A 9,136-nucleotide genomic window follows, 5' to 3' on the forward strand; every position below is an offset into this window, starting at 1 on the left:
ATCGGGATGGGGAATACGTGTAAATCTATGGCTGATTCATATCAGTGTATGACAAAACCCACTGAAAAAAAAAATAAAGGAAATCAGTTCTGAAAAAAAAAAATTTAAAAAAAAAAAAAAGAAGTAACCATTTAGCTAAACATAAGAGAAGACATGTGATCTAGCAATTCTACTCCCAGGCATACACTCAATACTATGCATTCACATGAAAACTTGTACTTAAATGTTAAGAGCGACATTATTCATAACAGTAAAAAACTGGAAACAACCCAAATATCATCAATGATGAATGGATAAACAAAATGTGGCATACCCATATAATGGAATACTGTTCAGCCATAAAAATAATATTATAACATGGATGAATCTTGCAAACATTATGCTAAATCAAAGAAGCCAGACATAAAAGGCCACATATTGTATGATTCCATTTCTGTGAAATGTCCAGAGTAGGAAAAGCCGTAAAGACAGGAAGTGCGTTAGTGATTGCTGGGGGCTGCGGGTCGGGGAATGGAAAGTGGCTGCTAATGGCGCAAGGATATTTTAGGACCAATGAGAATGTTCTGGAAATAGACAATGGCACTGATTGTGTAAATTTGGGAATATACTAGAAATCGCTGAATTATACATTTTAAAATAGTGAATTTTGGGGTATGTGAACTATATTTCAATTTGAAATGTAACTTTGCACTTATCATTTTATATGAGTGTAGGTTTTCCTGTAGGATAAAGTCCCAGAAGTAGAATTGGTGGGTCAAATGTCATATGCACTTTTGATTTGTAATTTTCATAGGTGTTGCTGAATTTTTCTCCCAGTGTGTATATGACAGTTTATTCTCTCATCATCGTGACAGTTTATTCCCCATAGCCTTGCCAATGGAATACATTGTCAAATATTTAGAGTTTTATCACTCTAATAGATTATTTATTTATCTTATTTTATTAATTTTTGGTAATTATTTATTTAATTATTTTTGGTTGTCCTGGGTCTTTGCTGCTGCTTGGGGGCTTTCTCTAATTGAAGTGAGTAGGGGCTACTCTTCGTTGCAGTTCTTGGGCTTCTCACTGTGGTGGCGTCTCTTGTGAAGCGCAGGCTCTAGGTGTGTGGATGAAATAGTTGTGGTTCCTAGGCTCGGGAGCGTGGGCTCAGTAGTTGTGGAGCACAGGTTTAATTGCTCTGCAGCAAGTGGAATCTTCTTGGATCAGGGATCGAACCTGTGTCCCCTGCACTAGCAGGAGGATTCTTATCCACTGTACCACCAGGGAAGTCCCGATAGATTTTTTAAAATGGTATCTTGGTGTAGTTTTTGTTTGCTACCCTCAATTATAAGTGAAGATGTTGGAGATGTTGTTGGAGTTGGTTTTTTTTTTTTTTTCCTGTTTCTTACAAAACAGATTAAATTCATTGAAAATGCTTGCTTGTACCAAGCAGTCTTTTGCTACGTAGGAATCTGTAATTTCTATGGCAGGAAAAAGTTTGCTCTGTTTCCAACGCTCTCAATCAACCCCAGTTTCAGTTCTACCCTACAGTTCAGTACATAATTATTCAAATTTGTGATGATGCTCTGGCAACAAATTAAACCTCTACAGAAAATGAACCAACTCCAATAAAAGGAAAATAAAACCTGAATTTATAACCTTGCAATATGAACTATTGAAAACCAAACAAAAGGCTGCAGCCTTTCCAAACTACTGATTATACAAAAAATTTTTGAGTCCTGATATCTGATTTTTCCCAAGGTTAAATAAATGAATTGTAGCTCTTCTAACTAGAAAAATAAACATACAAACACTGTTCATTCCTTAAATACATTTATTTATATAGTTCTTCCATCACTGAAGACTCAATCTTCTCTGTAGTAACTTGCATTGCAAAATGTGCCCATTTTCTGGGTAGAAAAACAGGTTCTGATGAGAATTCCCTTATTAAGGCCAATGGCAAGTTTGCATGCCAGTAAAGTATAACCTGGGCTTCCCTGAGAGCTCAGTTGGTAAAAAAAAGTCTGCCTGTAACACGGGAGACCCCAGTTCGATTCCTAGGTTGGAAAGATCTGCTGGAGAAGGGATAGGCTACCCACTCCAGTATTCTTGGGCTTCCCTTGTGGCTCAGCTAGTAAAGAATCTACCTGCAATGCAGGAGACCTAGGTTCAATCCCTGGGTTGGGAAGATCCCCTGGAAAAGGGAATGGCGCAGCACTGTTTATGATAGCCAGGACATGGAAGCAACCTAGATGCCCATCAGCAGACGAATGGATAAGGAAGCTGTGGTACATATACACCATGGAATATTACTCAGCTGTTAAAAAGAATTCATTTGAATCAGTTCTAATGAGATGGATGAAACTGGAGCCCATTATACAGAGTGAAGTAAGCCAGAAAGATAAAGACCATTACAGCATACTAACACATATATATGGAATTTAGAAAGATGGTAATGATAACCCTATATGCAAAACAGAAAAAGAGACACAGAAGTACAGAACAGACTTTTGAACTCTGGGAGAAGGCGAGGGTGGGATGTTTCGAGAGAACAGCATCGAAACATGTATATCATCTATGGTGAAACAGATCACCAGCCCAGATTGGATGCATGAGACAAGTGCTCGGGCCTGGTGCACTGGGAAGACCCAGAGAAATCGGGTGGAGAGGAAGGTGGGAGGGGGGATCGGGATGGGGAATACATGTAACTCCATGGCTGATTCATGTCAATGTATGACAAAACCCACAATATTGTAAGGTAATTGGCCTCCAACTAATAAAGATAAATGAAAAATAAATAAATAAAAATAAATAAAAAAATAAAATTCATTATTAAAAAATAAAAAGGTGGGGGGGAATGGCTACCCATGCCAGTATTCTGGCCTGGACAGTTCTACAGACTGTATAGTCCATGGAGTCCCAAAGAGTCCCTCACAACTGAGCGACTTTGAAGAAAAAGAGTATCAATTTTCAGTAGCTTACTTTAGAATCTATAATTTCAAAACAAATACTTTTAATGTAATCTTAAATGCTATTAGTAAATTCATTTCTAAGCAAATATGTAATTTAAAAGTTATTTCATACCCAGTGTTCCCCTAGGTAGCATTTTTCCCTAACCAGATCTGATGTTGTGAAGTCTCTGAGTCTTGGGATGCTTGTTAAAGATTGAAGAGACAATGAAAGCCGGAGCTGGAATAGCAGTGGGAGGTAACATTTATGGAGCACTTCCTATGTGTCAAACTTAAAGTTCTAGGAACTTTAAGTATGTTAACTGATTTAATTTTCACAGCAGCCTAAGAGATATGGGTTTTAATTATTTCCCCTTCTTACAGATGGAGAAATCATAGCACCTGGCGGTTAAGCAACTTTCTAAAGCTCACCCTGCTAGTAACCCTGTTGATTCCCGTCTAGAATGTCTGATTCTCTTGCACCTGCTGTAATCTCTGTGCTGGGCTATACTCAGTCACTCAGTCTTGTCTGACTCTTTGTGGCCCCACAGACTGCAGCCCGCCAGGTTCCTCTGTCCTTGGGATTCTCCAGGCAAGAATACTGGAGTGGGTTGCCATTTCCTCCTCCAGGGGATCTTCCCAACCCAGGGATTGAACTCACATCTTCTGCATTGGCAGGCAGATTCTTTACCACTGAGCCACTTCTATATTATTTTAAACCTCCAGGGCAACCTGTTGGATCAAGACAACCATTTTAGAAGCAAACCGTATGAGGCCCAGAGAGGTGAAATGCCTTGCACTTGAACTCCAACCCTTTGTTCTTGGTACAATACCCATAAGAGAGTGAGACAATAATCTCTCTGTCAAATCTTACATGGATTATAAATTAACCCAGCCTGGCTGAGTTCAGAGAAATGACAGTATAATTAGTTTAGGAAGCTGTATATATAAGCTTGGCAAATTTAGCAAATAAAAACACAGACATGGGATTAAAATTGAATTTCAGATCATAAATGAACAACTTTTTAGTACATTTCATGCAATATTTGTGACATATTTATATGAAAAGATTATTCATTGTTTATCTGAAATTCAAATTTAATGGGACAACCTGTATTTTATCTAGCACCCTAACACATAAAGTAAAGTGTTAATTGTGTGTTTTGGAGAGCTTTTACTTCTTACTCTATCAAATTCTATATCATTTGATTTATTTACAACTACCTATCATTTACATTTATTTACAACTACCTATTTATCTACAACTACTCTTTTAAATTCTACATAATTTGATATATTTACCAACTATAATTTATTTATTTACAACTACCTTTCCCCAAACACCAAGCAGACCTCAGCTTACAGCCAGCGCTGAACCGGTCTTAGCCAAGGGTAATAGGATGACTGTGATTTATTGGATTTGCTCTAGGTTAGGAAATACTTTGGCCACATTCTTTTTTTTTTTTTTTTTGGCCACATTCTTGAAGAGGTGATTCATTGGGAAAGATCCTAACGCTGGGAAAGATTGAAGGCAAAAGGAGAAGGGGGCAGCAGAAAATGAGATGTTCAGATAACATCACTGACTCAATGAACATGAATTTGAGCAAACTGCAGGAGATAGTGGAGGACAGAGGAGCCTGGTATGCTCAGTTTACGGGGTTGCAAAGATTCGGACATGACTTAGGGACTGGACAAGGAAACACTTTGAAAGATATATTCGATTAAGTTAATAATAGTAAATATTGTTTAAGCTAATAGTTATTACATGCCACATGCTTTTGTAAGAGCTCTAGATAAATTAGCTTACTTAATTCTCAAAATAAACCTGGGAGGTAGGTAATATTATTATATCAATTTTATAGGAGACAAAACTTAAATAGCAGTGGGATTAAGTAATTTTCCCCAAATAATTTATAATCTATTAGGTGTTGTGCTGTCAAACATGATACCCATGAGACACATGTGGTCATTTAAGCTACAGCTAATTAAAGTTTTAAAAATTCAGCTCCACAGCTGCATTAGCAATATTACATGATAAAGGCCACATATGGCCTGTGGCTACCATATTCAATGGTTCCATCGTGACAGATGGGACCAGCTTCATGGCCTTGCACAGGGCCCCAAGCTTCGAAGGGCCCATGTTTGGTTTAAAGCTTTGCTGTTGCTGTTTTGAAATTCTTAATAATTTTAAAGCACAGTGAAAGTCGCACAGTAGTGTCCAACTCTTTGTGAGGTCAACTCTTCTCCAGGTCAGAGTACTGGTGTGGGTAGCCTTTCCCTTCTCCAGAGGATCTTCCCAACCCAGAGATCAAACCCAGGTCTCCCGCATCGCAGGTGGATTCTTTACCAGCTGAGCCACAAGGGAAGCCCAAGAATACTGGAGTGGGTAGCCTATCGCTTCTCCAGTGGATCTTCCTGAGCCAGGAATTGAACAGGTATATCCTGCCTTGCAGGCAGATTCTTTACCAACTTGGTTATCAGGGGAGCCCTTCTAAAGCAAAGGGCCCTACATTTTCATTTTCCAGTGCGAAATTATGAAGCAAGTCCTAATGGCAGAACATTGCATTAGACAACACTGGTTTGCATTGAAGAAGTAAAGAGAAAAAAAAAAAAAAAGAAGTAAAGAGGACTTCCCTGATGGCACAGTAGATAAGAATCTGCCTGCCAATGCAGGGGCCATGGGTTTAATCCCTGATCCGGGAGGATTCCACATGCCGCAGCACAACTAAGCCCATGCACCATCACTGCTTAGCCTGTGCTCTGGAGCCCACACACCGCAACTACTGCAGTCTGTACGCCTAGAGCCTGTGCTGCCCAGCAAGACACGCCATGTAAAGCATGGAAGAGTAGAACCCGCCCACTGGAGCCAGAGAACGCGCTTGTGCAGCAACAAAGACCCAGTGGCCAGGAGAATAACGTAAATAACCAAAAAATTTAAGAAAAAAGAAGTAAAGAAGACAGCCTATAACTAGAATAGCCCTTGTTGAAGAAGGGAGACTAGAGCTGCTCATTGTTGCCATGCCAAGAGTTAGTCTCTCCAGCCTGGAGTAAAAACTCTTTTTCCCATCTCCTTTTGCCCCAAAGGGACAATCAGATAAGACTCTTCCCAGGGGATCTGTATTCACACACAGTAGCGTTGGGTCCTGTGCCCCCTTCAGAACTGCCTAGAGCTGACCGGCTGCCCGCATTCCTCTCGATCCTATGTCTGTCCTGGAACTGACCCTATAGGAAATTTCCCAAAGGTAATTCCTAAAAAAAATAAAAAGAATCTAAATTCAAGATCAGTGAACAAGCTTTCAAGAGAAATGATTCTCGTGTGGACACAAATATCATTTGAATCCTGTCTTCCCAGTGCCTGAATACTCCTGAATAAATTGCCAAGATGAGAGGCCAGGCCATACCTAGATTCTCAGTTGCCCCATAAACCGCAGTAACCCAAACCCATAACGCAGGCTGACTTATCTCGCCTACAACACCCAACCTTAACAGTTCAGATTCTGTGCCTGTGTTTGCCTGTATTCTATGCCTATATTTAGTATTGAATAGCGTACTAAATAAACTTGCTCCATCATGGTGACAAGAGCTTTTAGAGAAGCAGGGAGTAATAGAGAGAGCGTACCAGCAAATAAAGATCTTTCTGAGGTGGTTTCTTTGAGGTTTAGCGGTTAGGAAACCATCGTTTGTCAAAGAGAACATTAGGATTTCTAGATGTAAATCATTGGTTATTTTATTTCCAGGGGTATTGAGAAATGAATAATGAAATTAGCAAAAGTCACGCCCCTGGGAGGAAAACTTTAGGACAACAATTAACCAGATTATAATGCAAATCAAGTGGTGATTAGCTCCATTAGTTAAGCTAATTGAGTGAGCAATAAATACTTTAAGAAACTAAAACTTCAGATGTTCAATAGTAAGCTATTTTTATCACAATTTCGGAATAGCTCCGAGAACATATAAGTGTAATTTAGAGGATTTGTTGTTGTTTAGTCACTCAGTCATGTCTGACTCTTTGCGACCCCATGGGCAGTCACCCACCAGTGGACTACAGTCCAGGAACTCTCCAGGCAAGAATACTGGAGTGGGTTGCCATTTCCTTCTCCAGGGGATCTTCCCCACCCAGGGATTGAACCCGCGTCTCTTGCATTGCAGGCAGATTCTTTACCGCTGAGCCGCCAGGGAAGGCCAGTTTAGAGGAGGTGTGCTCAGTCGCTCAGTTGTGTCCGACCCTTTGTAGGCTCCGTCGTCTGTAGTTGGAATCACACCATATGCAGTCCTTTCAAATTGGTTTCTTTCACTTAGTGATATGCATTTAAGGTTCCTCCATTTCTTTTGATGACTTGAAAGCTCATTTCTTTTTAGTGCTGAATAATTTCCCATTGTCTAGATGTCTGTTTTCTTATTACTGAGTTCAAGTGTTCTTTGTGGTTTGACTATGACTGACATGCATATATATAGTTTTTTAGGCATTTATCCAGCTTGGTATTCTCTGAGGTTTTCAGATGTGTGGTTTGTTGTCTGGTATTAATTTGGGGGAAATTCTCAGTCCTTATTGCTTCTAATATTTCTTCTACCTCTTTCTTCTTCTCCTTCTGGTGTTCTTGTTAAGTGTGAGTTACGTCTTCTGTCCCACAGTCCTTAGATGTTCTCTTCTACTTTTTCAGTCTCTTGTCTGCTTTTCAGTTTTGGAGGTTTCTGTTGAAGATATCCTCAAACTCAGAGATTCTTTCCTCAACCATGTCCAGTCTACAAATAAACTCATCAAAGGCAGTCTTCATTTCTTGTTGCAGTGTTTTTCATCTTTAACAATTCTGTTTGGTTCTTTCTTAGGAGTTTCATTTCTCTGCTTACTTTGCTAATCTGTTCTTACATGTTAAAATCAAGGACTCTTAACGTACAGTTTTTCTAAATTCCTGTTCTAATATCCCCAACATACTTGCCATGTCTCACTGTGATGTTTGTTCTAATGTCTTTAAATTGTGTTTGTTGCCTTTTGATTTGCCTTGAATTTTTTTTTTTCCCTGATAACTGAGCCTGACGTGTAAGGAGGCCTTTAGTGATGTGGTGGTGAAATGCAGGAGAGGAGGAGCACTCTGTATTCCTATGATTGTGTGTGTGCTCACTAGCTTCAGTTGTGTCGGACTCTTTGCGACCCCATAAACTGTAGCCCATCAGGCTACTCTGCCCATGGAATTCTCCAGGCAAGAATACTGGAGTGGTAGTCATTCCCTTCTCCAGGAGATCCTCCTGACCCAGGGATCAAACCTGCATTTCTTATGTCTCCTGCATTGGCAGGAGCATTCTTTATCACTAGCCTCAACTGGGAAGCTCAGTCTTATTGAGCAGATATCTCTGGACTGTGAGCTTCACAAGTGTTTCTCAGTTTTTTTCTTCCCTTTTAAATGGAACAAAATGGTGAAAGTGGGTTGGTGTTGGTGATATCCCTTTTTCCAGGTCAGTTGGGCTCTGATGATATCATCAGGTTTTTGTTGTTCAGTGATATGACTCTTTGTGACCCCATTAGGATAGGCTCTAGTTAGTTTCTCCTGAAGACAGACCTTGTCAAGAACAGAGTGCTCTGGCTTTACAAACTGATTCCTTTCCCTCTCCTCTGCCAAAAGCACAAGGGTATTTTCCTCTGATAATCATTGTGAGAATCTACCCGATCGAACTCTTAGAGGCAAAAGTATGGAGGCTCCCCAATGCCTGGGTCATCCTGGAGTTTTTAACTCTCAGACGTCCTCTTTGTGTCTTCAGCAATTTGTCAGTTAAATTCAGATTTTCCTACACTGGCACTGTTCATGGAGTTCTCAAGGCAAGAATACCGAATACTGAAAGAGGAACTCCCCAGGTCAGTAGGTGCCCAATTGCTACTGGAGATCAGTGGAGAAATAACTCCAGAAAGAATGAAGAGACAGATCCAAAGCAAAAACAACACCCAGTTGTGGATGTGACTGGTGACGGAAGTAAAGTCCAAAAGAAAAATATTGCATAGGAACCTGGAATGTTAGGTCCATGAATCAAGGCAAATTGGAAGTGGTCAAACAGGAGATGGCAAGAGTGAACATCGACATTTTCGGAATCAGTGAACAAAAATGGACTGGAATGGGTGAATGTAACTCAGATGACCATTGTATCTACTACTGTGGGCAAGAATCCCCTAGAATAAATGGAGTAGCCATCACAGTCAACAAAAGAATCTGAAATGCAGT

The sequence above is a fragment of the Cervus canadensis genome, chromosome 6 (assembly GCF_019320065.1).
Source record: "Cervus canadensis isolate Bull #8, Minnesota chromosome 6, ASM1932006v1, whole genome shotgun sequence".
Lineage (NCBI taxonomy): Eukaryota > Metazoa > Chordata > Mammalia > Artiodactyla > Cervidae > Cervus > Cervus canadensis.